Source organism: Salvelinus namaycush, chromosome 33 (genome assembly GCF_016432855.1).
Source record: "Salvelinus namaycush isolate Seneca chromosome 33, SaNama_1.0, whole genome shotgun sequence".
NCBI lineage: Eukaryota > Metazoa > Chordata > Actinopteri > Salmoniformes > Salmonidae > Salvelinus > Salvelinus namaycush.
Window position 1 is genome coordinate 3,260,801 of NC_052339.1, and position 19,613 is coordinate 3,280,413.

At 39.1% G+C, this 19,613-nt stretch overlaps 1 protein-coding gene across 2 annotated transcripts in view; it reads left to right on the top strand.

The window, feature by feature from the left end:
• Nucleotides 1-2,995: 2,995 nt before the first annotated feature.
• LOC120027831 (tyrosine-protein kinase Yes-like) overlaps nt 2,996-19,613 on the top strand; it is a 60,332-nt gene continuing 43,714 nt past the window's right edge. Inside the window, exons 1-2 of one of the 2 annotated variants that reach the window (XM_038972885.1) lie at nt 2,996-3,047; nt 3,273-3,397. The gene's annotated coding sequence lies outside the window, so the exon portion shown is untranslated. The other variant, XM_038972884.1, reaches the window with a different exon arrangement.

Genomic DNA, 19,613 nt, shown 5'->3' on the forward strand with positions numbered 1-19,613 from the left:
CCAGATAATTCTTATATACAGTACCAGTCAAAAGTTTGAACACACCTACTCATTCAAGGGTTTTTCTTAATTTTTTACTATTTTCTACATTGTAGAATAATAGTGAAGACATCAAAACTATGAAATAACCCATATGGAATCATGTAGTAACCAAAATAAGTGTTAAACAAATCAAAATATATTTAATATTCTTCAAAGTAGTCCCCCTTTCCTTGCTTTTATGCTAAATATATGGTGATAGGAGAAGGCTATGTATGTTTGTGCACATGGAAGTCAGTGATTTATGTCCACTATAGATTAATGATGCAAAACAAGTGGGACTAAAATGACCCACTGTTCTCGTCCTTTTGACAATAACTAGACTAAATCATTATTGAAATGACAAAAATGTGACTTCATTATATTTTAATCAAAATTCCAAAGACGAGACTAGATCTAAAAAAAAGAGTGTCAAAATTAACACTGCGCTTCAAACATTTTTTGATCTGGCCAATGCTGTATCTGGGGGGACAGAGGTTTGCCAGCACGTTGTCAATAGCCTCAATGTTACGGTCGTGCATGTTGTTACTGAGGAAAAGTGAGCACTGAGAATAACACATTCCCTCTGAGTATCCTCTTTGTCGAGGGCTGAAGGGTTTATATTTATTAAGGGGATAATTATATAGGGTTATATTCCTATAATAAGTGTAACAATTATTATAATTAACCATTGTTACACTGTACTTACAGTGTAGGCCACAGTTGAAGTCGGAAGTTCACATACACTTAGGTTGGAGTCATTAAAACTCGTTTTTCAACCCCTCCACAAATTTCTTGTTAACAAACTATAGTTTTGGCAAGTTGGTTAGGACATCTACTTTGTGCATAACACAAGTAATTTTTCAAAAAATTGTTTACAGACAGATTATTTCACTTATAACGCACTGTATCACAATTCCAGTGGGTCAGAAGTTTACATACACTAAATTGACTGTGCCTTTATACAGCTTGGAAAAATCCAGTAAACGTTGTCATGGCTTTAGAAGCTTCTGATAGGCTAATAGACATCATTTTAGTCAATTGGAGGTGTACCTGTGGAAGTATTTCAAGGCTTACCTTCAAACTCAGTGCCTCTTTGCTTGACATCATGGGAAAATCAAAAGAAATCAGCCAAGACCTCAGAAAAAAAATTGTTGACCTCCACAAGTCTGGTTCATCCTTGGGAGCAATTTCTAAACGCCTGAAGGTACCACGTTCATCTGTACAAACAATAGCACGCAAGTATAAACACCATGGGACCACGTAGCCGTCATACCGCTCAGGAAGGAGACGCGTCCCGTCTCCTAGAGATGAACGTACTTTGGTGCGAAAATTGCAAATCAATCCCAGAACAACAGCAACGGACCTTGTGAAGATGCTGGAGGAAACAGGTACAAAAGTACCTATATCCATAGTAAAACGAGTCTATATCGACATAACCTGAAAGGCCGCTCAGCAAGGAAGAAGCCACTGCTACAAAACCTCCAGAAAATAGCCTGACTACGGTTTGCAACTGCACATGGGGACAAAGATCGTACTTTTTGGAGAAATGTCCTCTGGTCTGATGAAACAAAATTAGAACTGTTTGGCCATAATGACCATCGTTATGTTTGGATGAAAAAGGGGGAGGCTTGCAAGTCGAAGAACACCATCCCAACCGTGAAGCACAGGTCTGGCAGCATCATGTTGTGGGGGTGCTTTGCTGCAGGAGGGACTGGTGCACTTCACAAAATAGATGGCATCATGAGGGAGGAAAATTATGTGGATATATTGAAGCAACATCTCAAGACATCAGTCAGGAAGTTAAAGCTTGGTCGCAAATGGGTTTTCCAAATGGACAATGACCCTAAGCATACTTCCAAAGTTGTGGCAAAATGGCTTAAGGACAACAAAGTCAAGGTATTGGAGTGGCCATCACAAAGCCCTGACCTCAATCATATAGAAAATGTGTGGGCAGAACTGAAAAACCGTGTGTGAGCAAGGAGGTCTATAAACCTGACTCAGTTACACCAGCTCTGTCAGGAGGAATGGGCCAAAATTCACCCAACTTATTGTGGGAAGCTTGTGGAAGGCTACCGAAACGTTTGACCCAAGTTAAACAATTTAAAGGCAATGCTACCAAATACTAATTTAGTGTATGTACACTTCTGACCTACTGGGAATGTGATGAAAGAAATAAAAGCTGAAATAAATCATTCTCTCTACTATTATTCTGACATTTCACATTCTTAAAATAAAGTGGTGATCCTAACTGACCTAAGACAGGGATCCTTTTACTAGGATTAAATGTCAGGAATTTTGAAAAAATGAGTTTAAATGTATTTGGCTAAGGTGTATGTAAACTTCCGACTTCAACTCTATGTAGGGTTACTTAGGGTTAGGGTTACTGCTAAGGTTAGGGTTACTGCTGTAAGTACATTGTAATTAATTGTAACAATGATTCATTACAATACCAGTTACACTGCAATTACAGGAGTAGGTCACTGTAATTTAAAGTGTTGCCATAGTCTGCCAAAGTCTGCTACTTTTGTAGTCCCGATGTTCACATGGATTTAAAAATAATGTATTAGGCCTAAATGGCTCAACAGGAGCAGACAGGGAGAATCAATGGGGAGCCAGGTGGATTTTGACAAGATTAGTCCTTGGCCCTTGTAGCAAAATATGTAACTAACCACTTCCCCACTCAAACAGCAGAAAAAGGCAGTTCGAACAAGGGATAATCCGATATTAGGCTACTGCCAGTAGGAGGCGATAGAGCACCAGTTTTGGAGAGATATAATTATATTCATCTTTCATAAACAAATCACATGAAACCAGACACACTGTATACAGACGCATTTCTGGTTCAAACAATGACTTCTCCCTTTCAATGTTTTTTTTTTTTATCGGGGGGTGATCATCCTGTGATGATCATCCTACCATCTCGACACCGGTCTGCAGGGTTGGTATCTCCAGCTACGGCGTCATTCCCTGGAGTCTGGTCGGCCATGTTGTAGTGGGGTTGGATGCGGGCTGGCGTAAGTTTAGAGGTAGGAAGTGTATCTACAGGAACTGGGTTACTTTTGACGACTTCTTTTGTCATCATGTCGCTGGACAGATTTTGCTGGGGTTTTATGCATTGAGGTTCTGTCTGTGTCAGCCCCTTTAGTCATTTATTTTCTTCAACATTCGTCTTGCTTTGAATTAACTTCCTTGTTTTTTTTTTCATTCACCGAGAACAAAAACGATTGAGAAAGGCTGATGATTTGTTGCAGGGAGTCGGGATGGGGGCGACTGTGATTTCCATGTTGGAATACTAGCTGATTTTGCGTCGAACCCAGAAATAAATTGGAAATACAAACACAGGCGCATGTGGCACAAGAGCGTGGATTTCTAAAAGGTAAGATTGTTTACCATGATAAAAAATAACAATTTGAAGATCCAATAGTCATGGTAGGCCTACCAGCCCTCTATGGTCGATTTTTTTCAGGGCATTGTCTGCACATAATTGCTCTGACCCCTACGAATAGCGGTCAATAGCCTATTATTAAAGTTACATGACGATCTTAGTGTGATAAGTTAAAATTCGTTTTTGGAGATAAGCTTCACAGGCCTAGTGTAGTTCACAATAAGGCTATCTCTGGTTTGAGCCTGTGATTTAAGTTTTATTTGTATGCTATGGGCTTTAGTTTCCGTAAAGCCTGCATTCCTTTCTCAAACCCCGACAATCGTTTCTTGATGGTAATCACGTTAGTCCAGACGACAGTGTCCGATATTTCGAGACGACTGCTCCAATACCGAACACATGGAACAGTGAGCTGAAGAAGCAACAATGTAGCATTGTCTGGACTCTATCACCGCATGGTCAAATGTAACAAATCCTATTCTTGATTGTCCTGAAGATTGCTAACAGGTAATTAAGTTAAAGCAACTGTTCGGAATGTGATTGGTAAATTGATAATGTCCATCTGCAGGCTGGCTACACGTAGTCCATTCCTACACGATTTCCAGTAATGAGAGTGAAGAAATGAATTACCTTATTCAATTTCGGTATAGGCCTACACTAGTCATCCCAGAATGCAAATATGGAGGTTCAATTGGTAGAATGGGATAGAGTACTACCTCATAAAGAATACCAACTCCACACCACCCTATGTTAAAAATATCTGAGGCGTATGCTTGAGCTTGTAAAACGTCCGAATACACCGACAGATGTTTGGAGCTGTGTCAGTTGAATGGAGAGAACTACTGACTGACTATCGTTGCAGGGATTAAAATACTATGTCAGAAAGATCCAAGGCCTTTAAGCATTGTTATGTCTACTGTCGTCCTCAGGATTCAGAGCAACCTAGACATTACCAAAGCTCCAAATGTGACCCCCTAGGCTAGAACCTATTCACAAAGACACTGATGCACCCTCTTGGATGAACCAACATTAGCTTAACGTGCACTAGCATTCACTGTGTGTTGCTCTGTGATATTGGTTGCCTTTAATGTTATAGTACAGAAATGACCAGGTATATAGGTTACTTAAGGCACAACATGGTAACCGCACAGTAATGACAAATGCCTTACGAAAGATTTACAACCAAACTGATTGAGAAGCCACTGTGATAGAAGGATGAGAACATCAGTCACATACAGTAGGTCATGACTTGAGAGACATGGGTCTGATTCTCTAGAGACTGTCACTGTCAGTGGGAATGAGGACATTTCACACCCACGCCAGTGCCTTACAGCGAGAATGTCAGCTGGATCTGGGACAGAAGTATTGAAGAGTTGTGTAGCATGTGAAAAACACAGAGTGGGCTTGCCTTCTATGAGCTTTTAGTAAACTGTTCCAGCTGGGAGACGGGAGAGCTGGGCCGTATATATATACTAGGCACCAATGAAAGAAAATTGACTGAAATAGGGACGCACTACCTGAACTTCAATAAGCTACTGTATTTTTCTGTTGCTATGTTTTACACTATTGAATATGACCCTGAATCCTTGGCGATGCCAGGCCAATGGTAGTGTCTGTCTGTCGTAGCTACGTATAACATAGAGATAATTGTTGAGTGTGGAACCAAGGAAATTGAGGGAACTTCTCTTTACGTCAGGGAGCCTATTGCTGAAGGAAGTAGCATAGGATGTAGCTTAATCTTATCATCCCTACATCAATACCATGCAGTCAGTAAGTGACGTCAAGCTACAGTTGTGTACATTGGTGTGACTGAACACAAGCTGTGTTCGAATACTCATACTAACTGCACTAACCATACTCTCTGTGACATAAATTGAGCATGTAGTATGCTTATTAGTCATAGTATGGATATAGTTAGTATGCCGAAAGTTCCCGGATGTCGTACTACATTTGTCAAAATACAAAGTATACAAGCAATGGGACACTTTCACGTTTTCAGATTTGAAGAAAATGGCGGAAATTATGCAGCCGCATTCCGACGAGAGTGGATACAAATTCGTTGCTTTAACTAATTATGACAAATGTGAAGAAAATGTTGAGCAATGTAATAAAGTAATGACTTTTCAAATAAGTTACGTCACACGTGATGTTGGCTGACAATTTGTTAGCTACGATGTCCTTATGAACAGCATAGCAAAGCATTACAGCCGTATGTACCGGGTATGTTAGCTAGCTACTGTAACTTTAGTTGGCTGCTAATACATCAAACTTGCCGGTATATTTACTTTTTTCTATTTAACTACGCAACGTTTATTGACGTCATTCATAGCTTAGCTAAGTGGTATAGATGTTCGGGTGTGCAGAATAACAGATTAATTTACGAACGCTCAACACCCATTGAATATGACCCGTGTCAGTAATCGTCTGCAAAAAAAAAGCGTCATTCAATTGTTTCCAGCAGCACAGTTAGAGTAACCAATGCTCTGGATAACATAAAAACAGCCTAACCAGCTCTGCGAGGGCAAGTAAAATGGTCAGATTGAGTTTATGAACACACCCGAAGTCTAGCTAGTAATTTGTTTTGCTAACAAGCTAGCAAGAGGTTGCATAGCAACAGCATCAACTTCCGGTAGACAGAGTACGCTCAACTGAAGGGATACCGCTTGTTTACAATATACTAAAATGAATTAATAGTATATAGTATGTAGTATATACTCATTAAGTATGGTATACAGTATGTTAGTATGGGTATTCGGACACCGCGACAGTGTTTGAAGGAAGGGTTAGTAATGGTGGTGATGTCACAAGTCACCACAACACACATTGGCAGTCAGCGCAAATCCTGAGATGTAGGTGTTGATAGTTTAAATAGTCTTTCTCTGGCTGTTACTGTAAAAAAAAAAACAACGGAAGGTGTGTGGTCACCTGCTCCTAAAATAGCTCCTACACACTCAAGATTGACCATTGTATTGGCAGACGCAACCAGGTATTCTGTGACGCTGGCAGCCTGGCACAGCGCCAAAGGTGGAGAGATGTTCTAATTCCGGCATAGCCAAAAGTAGGCTACGTGGTTTTTGAACATCATAACACACACTACACTGCGTCCTTAATAATCATAGCAACATTTATACTACCTCTTCATTTCAAATTCATGTTCGGCCTAGTCTTGCATGCCGTACATGTGAGAGACTACATTAAGGCCTAATTCTGTAATTATGCTGGTAGAATAAGTCATCAATGTAAAGTGATGTTCCAACTAACTTCCGTTTTAAAATATTTATTGTTTGATATTGTAAGACTGCAGTTTCCAATGGGCAGTTTAAACCTTGGCATTGGAGGAATGCCGAGGAAGACGCAGCATCAGTTGGGGATTTAAAGCATGGTAAGCTCTAAGGACCCTCCCTGTCTACAGCCACGGTGTCAGCTGCTAACAGCTGTCCGTCCAGAAGGCGGGGCTACTCGCATACCCCTAGTTGCCGTGGAAACTTCCCCCATCACGCCCTTTCATTCATTCAAACATAAGGGATGGTTCCCCTTGCGTTACAGTGGGCACTTTTCCATTGACCCAGGTTTATTTGATAGGAGCATTGTCGCCAAAATAAATCATTGTGACGTGTAATGGAAAAGGCAGATATAGGATACATTTTCTAAAGATCGACAATCGTTATCCGCTCGACAGTGTTGGATAGTTTATTTTTGTGTAACTTTCTTTGTTTGCGACAAATGATGGGAACGCTGTTTGTCGAAAAAATTATGACTGCCGAATACTTTTGAAGGTCAGCGGGACACGTGATGCAATCACTTAACTGTAAGCTACACTCCACGTTTTATTCTGAATGCCCACTGCTAGCAAAATAAAATGTAACAAAAAAACATGTTTCTTTGCAGGACAAGGATTGTCCTGACTGAAGAATGCCTGAACAAGTTTCACCATGGCACGGACCGTGGCGATACGTTGGCACTTGAGAATTATTTGAGTATCGCAAATATTAGCCAATTATTGCATTCTATACGTGCTTGCTTTCGCAGGCTACCTGAGACATGATAGGTGGAATTTTGAGACATTATTAATGTGAAATTTTCCTAAATGGGTAATGAAAACACTTCAACCACTACATTTTTATTCAACACTATGTTTTTTTGGGTGTGACATCCAGCTGTTTTTATCGACACAAGATAGCTAAATGGAAACGCGCCCTAGCAGGCAATTGTGGCATCTATTTTCTCAGCATTCTAAATGTCAACAAAAAAAATCCCTGGACAAGTTTATAGAAACAAATATAATTCGGCTTCTCAATGCGCTGATGCTGCGGATGGTCATTAGTAGCCTACCAAACTTGCTAACTGCCTGGTACTCAGTACTCTATTGTTCCTCTAACCACTCCGACATCCATGCAAATATAATCGAAAATCTAATCAAACACTTCATGAGAGCCCATGAGCTCATGTTGCGCAACATTTCTATAGGCTATGCAATTGCACGAGAAAATCATTTTGATGGCCTCTGTTAGAAAAAGGAGGATGTCATCAGCTTTCTATAGGTTAGGCCTACTATATTATGCACTTTCCTAATATTAAGAACATTGCTTTGCTTTACAGCAGGAGTATAGCTTACCTGGCAGGCATGACAATTAACCATGGGAAAAGTGTCCTCCATTCTCTATTTAAGTGCATAGATGACATGTATTTTTATTCCCATGCCCTTGTTCTGAGGCAGGTGCATTATAATGGTCCATTCTAAATCAAAACTGATACACATATTATTTAGTATATGTAAATACAACATGAAATTAAGAATAGTCTGATGGGTGACAATATTAGCCTATCACTTATGAATGATGCCCAGCTTGTGCATTCAGGCAAGAAAGAGCGCAGTCTTGAAGGAGTTCCCACATATGCTGAGCACTTGTTGGCTGCTTATCCTTCACTCTGCGGTCCAACTCATCCCAAACCATCTCAATTGGTTTGAGGTCGGGTGATTGTGGAGGCCAGGTCATCTGAGGCAGCACTCCATCACACTCCTTCTTAGTCAAATAGCCCTTACACAGCCTGAAGGTGTGTTGGGTCATTGTCCTGTTGAAAAAGAAATGATAGTGGGACTAAGCGCAAACCAGATGTTATGGGGTATCGCTGCATAATGCTGTGGTAGCCATGCTGGTTAACCTCTCTGGGGCAGGTGGGACGCAATCGTCAGGGAAAATACAGCGCGCCATATTCAAATAAAATGATATAAAAATCAAACTTTCATTAAATCACACATGTAAGATACCAAATTAAAGCTACACTCGTTGTGAATCCAGCCAACATGTCAGATTTCAAAAAGGCTTTCACGTCAACTCTAAATGACGTCAACTTCACGTCAACTCTAAATGAACCCAACTATTCTGGTAAGACTTTCCGCTGACGTATGACGTAAAGGTAACGTAAGGGTAATGGCGGACTGAAGGGATTTATGTAGAGCACCTCAAGATAAAACATAATATTCGAAATATCTGCTAAATTAGACAAAAATATTAGCACTACTTAATCTGGTGAGTGATAACCTTCAATCTGGACAATAACACAAAACAAATCCTAAAACTAGAGACATTTATCGACAAATATTACGAAAACAGGCAACAACCAAACATGACGGAGAGTAAGACAGGGGAACCGATTACAAAACGAAAACGTGACTCTTCTACAGACACTGATGATTTAATATTCTCACCACCGGGAATGGTAAAGGTCGAAACCGATCTGTTAAAATCAATAAATGACAAACTGGGTATACTTGAATTAGTTAGTAAGGATATAAAAGAGTTGAAGGCAAGCCTAGAGATGAGTGATGAAAAAGCTGCGACATTGGAGAAGCAAACACACGCGCTAAAAGGGACAGTCAATAAGATTGAAACCGAAATGAATGGAATTAAAAAGGAGAACACCGTTCTGAAAGAAACCTTACTGGACATACAAACTAGATCCATGAGAGAGAATTTGGTACTTACAGGTATCCAAGAAAAAGAAGGAGAAGTTCCTGAATCTATAGTTAGAGAGTTCCTCCTTACAGCGCTTCAGATTCCACGCGAAGTTATCGACAAAATCCAACTTGAACGCGTTCACCGCTTCGGACAGAGAGGGCAGAGGTACGAACGCCCAATCGTTGCCAAATTTGCTTCATTTAAAGATAAAATAATGGTTAAAAGCCTGGGTAAAAGACTTGCTGGGACCAAAATTGGCATGAATGATCAGTTTCCGAAGGAAATTGCAGAACGGCGCAAAGTTCTGTATCCAATTTTCAAAGAAAATAGATTAAAAGCGAAACGAGTAGCTCTCGTCGTTGATAAACTATATATTGATAACCAGTTGTTCAGAGACACAAAGACTACTCCATGGTTATTTTAAAAATTACAAAGTTCTCATAGACGAGGGAAATAAACACAATTCAAGCCCGGTTACTGATTGTAACAATACAATAAAAAATATAGCTTTTCTATAAATCTTCACATATAACTAATTGAACACACAAGCACTAATTCAACATAGTGAAGATAAAAACTAAGTAAACAGAAGGCACAGTATGTGTGGATGGTATGGTTTGTGTTTATTTTTTTTGTTATGTTTGGAAAGTTGAGTGAGTGAGTAATGAAATGGTTGCATATCCCAGAGCCAATGTATTGCTGTGAGCCGGGTATGAGAGGGCTTTCAATGTTGTTCAGATGATGGATATACTTTTATAATGAATTATACGTCTTATTTATTTATTGTCCTATCATGGAGAACTACATTTTTTATTTATTTTTTTATAAATTATATCTAATTATTTATTATCCTATTTTAATGGTACGGTCCATGGCACTATACCCTAGACACCCACCTGAATGACCCAGATACTAAGGAGAAGTCCCTAACTGTTTTATGTGCCCGCTGTAAGCGGTCTGTATGCAGCTAAAATGAGGTCAGAGACCAAGAGCAGCACTGCCCCCTCAAGATTCTGAGCCTGCTTGGCAGGGTTGGTCCTGCAAAGCCAAAGCCCCATAAAGGGAGAGCATAATATACAAGGAAATTCTCAAAGCTGCTAATGAGAACCTTGACGACCTTGTACCTAGCCGGTGGGGATTCCGGTGGGGTGCCCCCACCCAGCCAGTGGCAGTGCTGGCAACACTAGCTGCAGTAACCCATGGGGAGGGGGTCACACTCGGACATTCAGAGAGGGGGTATATTATTGTGGCCCTGGCGGCACAAAATCAAAGTCGGACTGCATGGAGATGCGTGGGGACATGGTCATGACGGGTGGCCGTATTGTGGGTGTTTCAGGAATAAGGTGTACATTTGACCTCCATTATCTAGGATATGACAATGGTAAATAAATCTCTCAATTTTTGCTAATTTTTTGTGCGGTCTTGCAGGCCTTCTCATGCAGCTGCAACTGCAAGTGCATTTGTAAATCATGACCCATCTTGAGTTGGGCTCTGGGATGGTGCAATTGTTGAGAAAGTGAGCTTATGGTTGTGTGGGGGTAAGGGCTGAGTGTGTGTGGGTGTATGTGTGTATCCCACAACTGTTGCGAAGGAAGAAGTAAAAGATGTTAGGGACAATAGAGGATGATCCACAGATATATATAATACAAATCGAGGTGAGGGCAATGGAAATGCATATGGTAATTGATCTTCTTCAATTCGGTAAATGGCACTGTATGCTCTTTTCAAAGAATGGATCCCAGTCGGTTCAGGGCTATGGGATACAGGGGGTCGAGGGTGGTCTACCGGGCATTGGGATGACAAGCCATCTCGAGATGAGGCCTTTTAGCGGGTGGAATAGTAGGGACCAATTGGAGGTTTACTTAGTAGAAATGCAAATATCATGGTACAACTATATAGACACTCAATCATTATGTTACTTTTTAATAGTACGTTTACAAAAATATATTCTGATTAAAAGAATGAAAGGTGTGTCTCATTATGGTAAGTGGTGAAATAAGTATAGCCAGTTACAATTGTAATGGCTTAGCAGATAATAAGAAAAGACGATCAGTATTTACCTGGCTAAAAGAGAAGGATTATAATATCTATTGTTTACAGGAAACCCATTCAACAGTTTTAGATGAAGTTTTGTGGAAAAAGAACTGGGGGGGCAAAATATATTTCTCCCATGGGCAAAGAAATTCAAAAGGGGTGATGGTTTTAATTAACAATAATTTTGATCCAAATGTGCAAATTGTCCAAACAGATCCTCAAGGTAGATGGATTATTTTAAATATGTTATTGGACAATAAACAAATATGGGTTGTTAACCTATACGGTCCGAATAATGATGATCCAAGCTTCTTTGAAAATATATATAAGAATTTATCAACTCTACAAGCAACACTAGACTCTATTATTATAGTGGGAGATTTTAATACGGTCTTAAATACCTCTATAGACCGGAAAGGAAATCACACTACAAACTATCACCCTCAGGCACTTAAGGAAATCATGAATGTCATGGATATATTGGAATTAGTGGATATATGGAGACTTAAATACCCTGATTTAGTGAGATATACATGGCGGAGGCTGAATCAAGCTAGTCGTCTTGACTACTTTCTTATACCATTCTCTCTGGCACCAAAAGTTAAAAAAGTGTTGATAGGGGACAGAATGCGGTCGGATCATCACATAATTGGCATATATATTTCTCTTACAGAATTTCCACGTGGGCGAGGATATTGGAAATTTAATCAAAGTCTACTAGATGATAAATTGTTTAGAACTAGGACAGAAGATTTTATAACTGACTTTTTCAGACATAACATAGGTACAGCAGATCCCCTTATTGTATGGGACACTTTTAAGTGTGCCTTTAGAGGCCATGCAATTCAGTACTCATCTATAAAACAAAGGGAATTTAGATCAAAAGAGTCCATATTAACAAAGGAAATTGAAGGACTAACAGTACAGTTAGATAGCAATAAAAACGGTACCATAGAGGCACAGAATAAGTTAGAGGAAAAACAAAAAGAAATGGAGGAACTTATTCAAGAAAGATCCAGTGTAATATATTATAAAAATAAAGCGAACTGGATGGAATATGGGGAAAAATGCACCAAATTCTTTTTCAATCTTCAATATAGAAATGCTACCAAAAAAAATGTATTAAAACTTGTTACAAATGATGGAGTCACGCATGATTCACCAAATGATATTTTGAAAGAGGAAGTAAAGTACTTTAAGAATATGTTTTCGTTTCAGGCTCCTCCATCTCCACTAACTGAAACTAATTGTATGGATTTTTTTCCTATTAATAATGTAAAATTAACATCTGTACAGAAAGACTCATGTGAAGGCCAAATTACAGAGGAGGAACTGCTTGATGCAATTGGGGCCTTTAAGGATGGGAAAACTCCAGGGCTGGATGGCATACCAGTGGAAGTATACAAAACTTTTTTTGATATACTCAAAGGACCATTATTAGCTTGTTTTAACCACTCCTATATAAATGGTAGATTATCAGACACGCAACAAGAAGGTCTGATATCGTTATTACTGAAACAGGACCCAAGTGGTATATATAAAGATCCAGTCCAATTAAAAAATTGGAGACCTCTTACACTTCAGTGTTGTGATGCAAAAATCCTAGCAAAATGCTCTGGCGCATAGAATAAAAAAAGTTTTGTCAGATATTATTCATCCTAATCAGACAGGTTTTTTACATGGACGATACATTGGAGATAATATAAGGCAAGTACTGGAAACAATAGAACACTATGAAATATCGGGGACACCAGGTCTGGTTTTCATAGCTGATTTTGATAAAGTACGACTGGAGTTTATATATAAATGCCTAGAATATTTCAATTTTGGGGAATCTCTTATAAAATGGGTTAAAATTATGTATAGTAACCCTAGGTGTAAAATAGTAAATAATGGCTACATCTCAGAAAGTTTTAAACTATCTAGAGGAGTAAAACAAGGTTGTCCACTATCGGCATATCTATTTATTATTGCCATCGAAATGTTAGCTGTTAAAATTAGATCAAACATTAATATTAATGGATTAGAAATCCGTGGCTTAAAAACTAAGGTGTCATTGTACGCTGATGATTCATGTTTTCTTTTAAAACCACAACTAGAGTCTCTCCACGGCCTCATAGAGGATCTAGATACCTTTGCTATCCTCTCTGGATTAAAACCAAATTATGATAAATGTACCATATTACGTATTGGATCACTAAAAAATACACATTTTATATTGCCATGTAGTTTACCAATTAAATGGTCTGACGGAGATGTGGACATACTCGGTATACAAATCCCAAAAGAAAGAAATGATCTCACTCCAATAAATTTTTATAGAAAGTTAGCAAAAATAGATAAGATCTTGCTACCATGGAAAGGAAAATACTTGTCTATTTGTGGAAAAATCACCCTGATTAACTCTTTAGTCATATCACAGTTTACCTATTTGCTTATGGTTTTGCCTACACCTAGTGACCTGCTTTTTAAATTATATGAACAAAAAATATTCCATTTTATTTGGAACGGCAAGCCAGATAAAATTAAAAGGGCCTATTTATATAACGAATATGAATTCGGAGGGCAGAAATTATTAAATATTAAAGCATTAGACCTCTCACTAAAGGCATCAGTCATACAAAAGTTATACTTAAATCCAAACTGGTTCTCTAGTAAATTGGTACGAATGTCTCATCCTATGTTCAAGAAGGGCCTTTTTCCCTTTATTCAGATTACACCTGCTCACTTTCGGTTGTTTGAAAAGGAAATAATCTCCAAAATATCCTTATTTTTTAAACAAGCCTTAGAAAGTTGGTTGCAATTTCAGTTTAATCCACCTGAAAGGACGGAACAAATAGTACAACAAATATTGTGGTTAAATTCAAATATAGTAATTGATAAAAAAACTGTATTTATCGAAGAAATGTTTAAAAAAGGTATAATTTTTGTGAATGATATCATAAATAGGACTGGTGGAGTTATGTCACACATGCAGCTAACACAGACATATGGAAATGTCTGCTCTACCCAAAATTACAACCAATTAATTGCAGCATTACCACAAAAATGGAAGAGGCAAGTAGAAGGGGAAAAAAGTAAGGAACTTGTATGTCGGCCCTGTATTAAAGAACATAAATGGTTAAAGAAAAGTGTGATAAATAAAAACATATACCAATTTCATTTAAGGACCAAAAAACTGACAGCTGTGCCATATAAATTGCAAAATAGTTGGGAAGAGATTTTCGATGTACCCATTCCATGGCACATGGTTTATGAATTGATACGCAAAACAACGCCGGATTCAAAACTTCGAATTTTTCAATTTAAATTACTGTACAAAATTCTTGCAACTAATAGAATGTTATATATATGGGGTATACAATCTTCCCAGCTCTGCAGATTCTGTTGTGAGGAGGCAGAGTCATTAGATCATTTATTTTGGTATTGTCCATATGTAGCTCGTTTTTGGTCACAGGTCCAGGAATGGCTGAAGAATTGCAACATTTGCCTAGAACTAACGCTACAGATAGCAATACTGGGGGATTTGAAAAGCCATAGTCAATCAATCAATAATATAATAATTATTTTAGCAAAAATGTTTATTTTTAATTTACAATCTGTAGAAGCTATGAGAATAGGAAGGTTCAAATCTTTTGTGAAGCATCACAGCACAGTTGAAAAATATATGGCAAATAAAAATCCGAAATGGATGATGTTGGAAGATAGATGGGAAGGGTTGAGTGGAACTGAAGGGTGGGACTAATAACAAGATAAACAATGTAGGGCATACGGGATCTGTGAAATGTGTATAGGTGCGGAGCTTTTGTGAAATAGCACAGTTACAAGTGGAAATAAAATTGGATGGACAACAGAAATAGAGGAAGGACTAAGAACAAACAAGAGAGAACTATTATAAAGTAGTCTGTGTCTGTAAAATAGGTATAAGATGTATAAATTGAAGGTAAAAGCAGAAGTGTTTATTAGTTTACTCCAATTGGGGGAGCGGTGGTAGGGTTGCGGGGAATAATAATAAAGGTATATTCTTTAAAAAAGTATGTATGTCTATATAGGTATGTGTATGTATATATGTATATATGTATGCATGCGTGTATGGATATATATATTTACCCCAAAAAATATGGGGGATTGGAAATGATGCAGACAATTACATTGGAAGCAACATTCTTTCTGCAATATTAAGCTGATCCACCCCAAAAAAAAAAAAAAAAAAAAAGAGAGCGCATACCTTTTTTTGTCGACTTTTTCAAATCATAGTCGCACACCTCGCATCCTAGCCCATAGGCCTACAGTGCCTTCAGAAAGTATTCAGACCCGTTGACTTTTCCAAATTTTGTTATATTACAGCCTTATTCTAAAATTGATTTTTTTTTAAATCCTCAGCAATCTACACACAATACCCCATAATGACAAAGCGAAAACGGGTTTTTAGACATAAAACAAAAATACCTTATTTATATACAGTACTAGTCAAAAGCTTGGACACCTACTCATTCAAGGGTTTTTCTTTATTTTAAAAATGTTCTACATTGTAGAATAATAGTGAAGATATCATAACTATGAAATAACACATATGGAATCATGTAGTAACCAAAAAAGTGTTAAACAAATAAAAATATACTTTACATTTTAGATTCTTCAAAGTAGCCACCCTTTGCCTTCATGACAGCTTTGCACACTCTTGGCATTCTCTCAACCAGCTTCACCTGGAATGCTTTTCCAACAGTCTTGAAGGAGTTCCCACATATGCTGAGCACTTGTTGGCTGCTTATCCTTCACTCTGCGGTCCAACTCATCCCAAACCATCTCAATTGGTTTGAGGTCGGGTGATTGTGGAGGCCAGGTCATCTGAGGCAGCACTCCATCACACTCCTTCTTAGTCAAATAGCCCTTACACAGCCTGAAGGTGTGTTGGGTCATTGTCCTGTTGAAAAAGAAATGATAGTGGGACTAAGCGCAAACCAGATGTTATGGGGTATCGCTGCATAATGCTGTGGTAGCCATGCTGGTTAACCTCTCTGGGGCAGGTGGGACGCAATCGTCAGGGAAAATACAGCGCGCCATATTCAAATAAAATGATATAAAAATCAAACTTTCATTAAATCACACATGTAAGATACCAAATTAAAGCTACACTCGTTGTGAATCCAGCCAACATGTCAGATTTCAAAAAGGCTTTTCGGCGAAAGCATAAGATGCTATTATCTGATGGTAGCACAACAGTAAACAAAGAGAGAAGCATATTTCAACACTGCAAGCACGACACAAAACGCAGAAATAAAATATAAATCATGCCTTACCTTTGACTAAGTTCTTTTGTTGGCACTCCAATATGTCCCATAAACATCACAAATGGTCCTTTTGTTCGATTAATTCCGTCGATATATATCCAAAATGTCAATTTATTTGGACCGTTTCATCCAGAAAAACACAGCTTCCAACTTTCGCGACTTCACTACAAAATGTATCAAAAGTTACATGTAAACTTTACCAAAACATTTCAAACTACTTTTGTAATACAACGTTAGGTATTTTTAAACGCTAATAATCGATCCATTTGAAGATGGCATGATCTGTGTCCAATACAAAAAGAAAACAAACTGACGCAACTTTTTTCGTAACGTGCCTCTCAAAAATTTTACTTCATGTGACCCTCATTTACGATAGCCCTACTTCTTCATTACACAAAGGAATAACCTCAACCAATTTCCAAGGACTGGTGACATCCAGTGGAAGCGGTAGGAACTGCAAGCAAGTCCATTAGAAATCTGGTGTCTCTAAGAAAACTAATTGAAAAGACAGTGACATCAATTTTTTTTATTCTGAATGGTTTGTCCTCAGGGTTTTGCCTGCTACATAAGTTCTGTTATTCTCACAGACATGATTCAAACAGTTTTAGAAACTTCAGAGTGTTTTCTATCCAAATCTAATAATATGCATATCTTATATTCTGGGGATGAGTAGCAGGCAGTTGTATTTTGGCATGCTATTTATCCGAAAGTGAAAATGCTGCCCCCTGCCCACAAGAAGTTAAGTGTGCTTTGAATTCTAAATGAATCACCTACACTGTCACCAGCAAAGCACCATCACACCTCCTCCTCCATGCTTCAAGGTGGGAACCACACATGCGGAGATCAACCGTTCACCTACTCTGCGTCTCACAAAGACACCGCGGTTGGAACCAAAAATCTAAGGATAGATTTGCACTGGTCTAATGTCCATTGCTCGTGTTTCTTGGCCCAAGCAAGTCTCTTCTTATTATTGGTGTCCTTTAGAAGTGGCTTCTTTACAGCAATTCGACCATGGAGGCCTGATTGGGGCGGCAGGTAGCCTAGTGGTTAGAGCGTTTGGCCAGTAACCGAAAGGTTGCTAGATCAAATTCCTGAGCTGACAAGGTAAACATCTGTTGTACTGCACCTGAACAAGGCAGTTAACTGGTAACTCTAATGAACTTATCCTCTGCCGCAGAGGTAGCTGGTTGAGAGAATGCCAAGAGTGTGCAAAGCTGTCATCAAGGCAAAGGGTCGCAACTTTGAAGAATATAACACTATTTTGGTTACTACATGATTCCATATGCGTTATTTCATAGTTTTGATGTCTTCACTATTATTCTACAATGTAGAAAATAGTACAAATAAAGAAAAACCCTGGAATGAGTAGGCGTGTCCAAACTTTTGACTGGTACTGTAAGTATTCAGACCCTTTGCAATGATACTCGAAATTGAGCTCAGGTGCATCCTGTTTCCATTGATCATCCTTGATGTTTCTACAACTTGATTAGAGTCCACCTGTGGTAAATTCAATTGATTGGACATGATTTGCAAAGGCACACACCTGTCTATATAAGGTCCCACAGTTAACAGTGCATGTCAGAGCAAAAACCAAGCCATAAGGTTCAAGGAATTGTCCGTGGAGGTCCGAGACAGGATTGTGTCAAGGCACAGATCTGGGGAAGGGTACCAAAACATTTCTGCAGCATTGAAGGTCCCCAAGAACACAGTGGCCTCCATCATTCTTAAATGGAAGAAGTTTGGAACCACCAAGACTCTTCCTAGACCTAGCCGCCCGGCCAAACTGAGCAGTCAGGAGAGAAGGGCCTTGGTCAGGGAGGTGACCAAGAACCCGGTAGTCACTCTGACAGAGCTCCAGAGTTCCTCTGTGGAGATGGGAGAACCTTCCAGAAAGACAACTATCTCTGCAGCACTCCACCAATTAGGCCTTTATGGTAAAGTGGCCAGATGGAAGCCACTCTTCAGTAAAAGGCACATGACAGCCCACTTGGAGTTTGCCAAAAGACACCTACAGACAAGGTTCTCTGGTCGCATGAAACCAAGATTGAACTCTTTGGCCTTAATGCCAAGCGTCACAACTGGAGGAAACCTGGCACCATCTCTACGGTGAACCATGGTGGTGACAGCATCATGCTGTGGGCATGTTTTTCAGGGACTGGGATACTAGTCAGAATTGAGGCAAAGATGAACGGAGAAAAGTACAGAGAGATCCTTGATGAAAACCTGCTACAGAGCGCTCAGGACCTCAGACTGGGGTGAAGGTTCCCCTTCCAACAGCACAACGACCCTAAGCACACAGCCAAGACAACGCAGGAGTGGCTTCGGGACAAGTCTCTGAATGTCCTTGAGTGGACGAGCCAGAGCCTGGATTTGAACCTGATCGAACATCTCTGGAGAGAACTGAAAATAGCTGTGCAGCAACGCTCCCCATCCAACCTGACAGAGCTTGAGAGGATCTGCAGAGAAGAATGGGAGAAACTCCCCAAATACAGGTGCGCCAAGCTTATAGCGTCATACCCAAGAAGACTCTAGGCTGTCATCGCTGCCAAAGGTGCTTCAACAAAGTACTGAGTAAAGGCTCTGAATACTTTATTTTTTTTATTTTTAATAAATTAGCAAACATTACTAAACTTGTTTTTGCTTTGTCATTATGGGGTATTGTGTGTGTGGATTGAGGGGGAAAAATAATGTAATACATTTTAGAATAAGGTTGTAACCTAACAAAACGTGGAAAAAGTCAAGGGGTCTGAATCCAACGTCACAGTATATGTTTTGGGTTTGTATCACAACTAAAATCGGTAATTAACTTAAAATTAAGCACATTAACCTGCTTTATAGAGCCTAACTGGCATACATAGGCTGCACGTGAGTTTCAAGTTTGGGAAAGATGATTTTCCCGCTAATTGATTGCATTTTGGAACATTC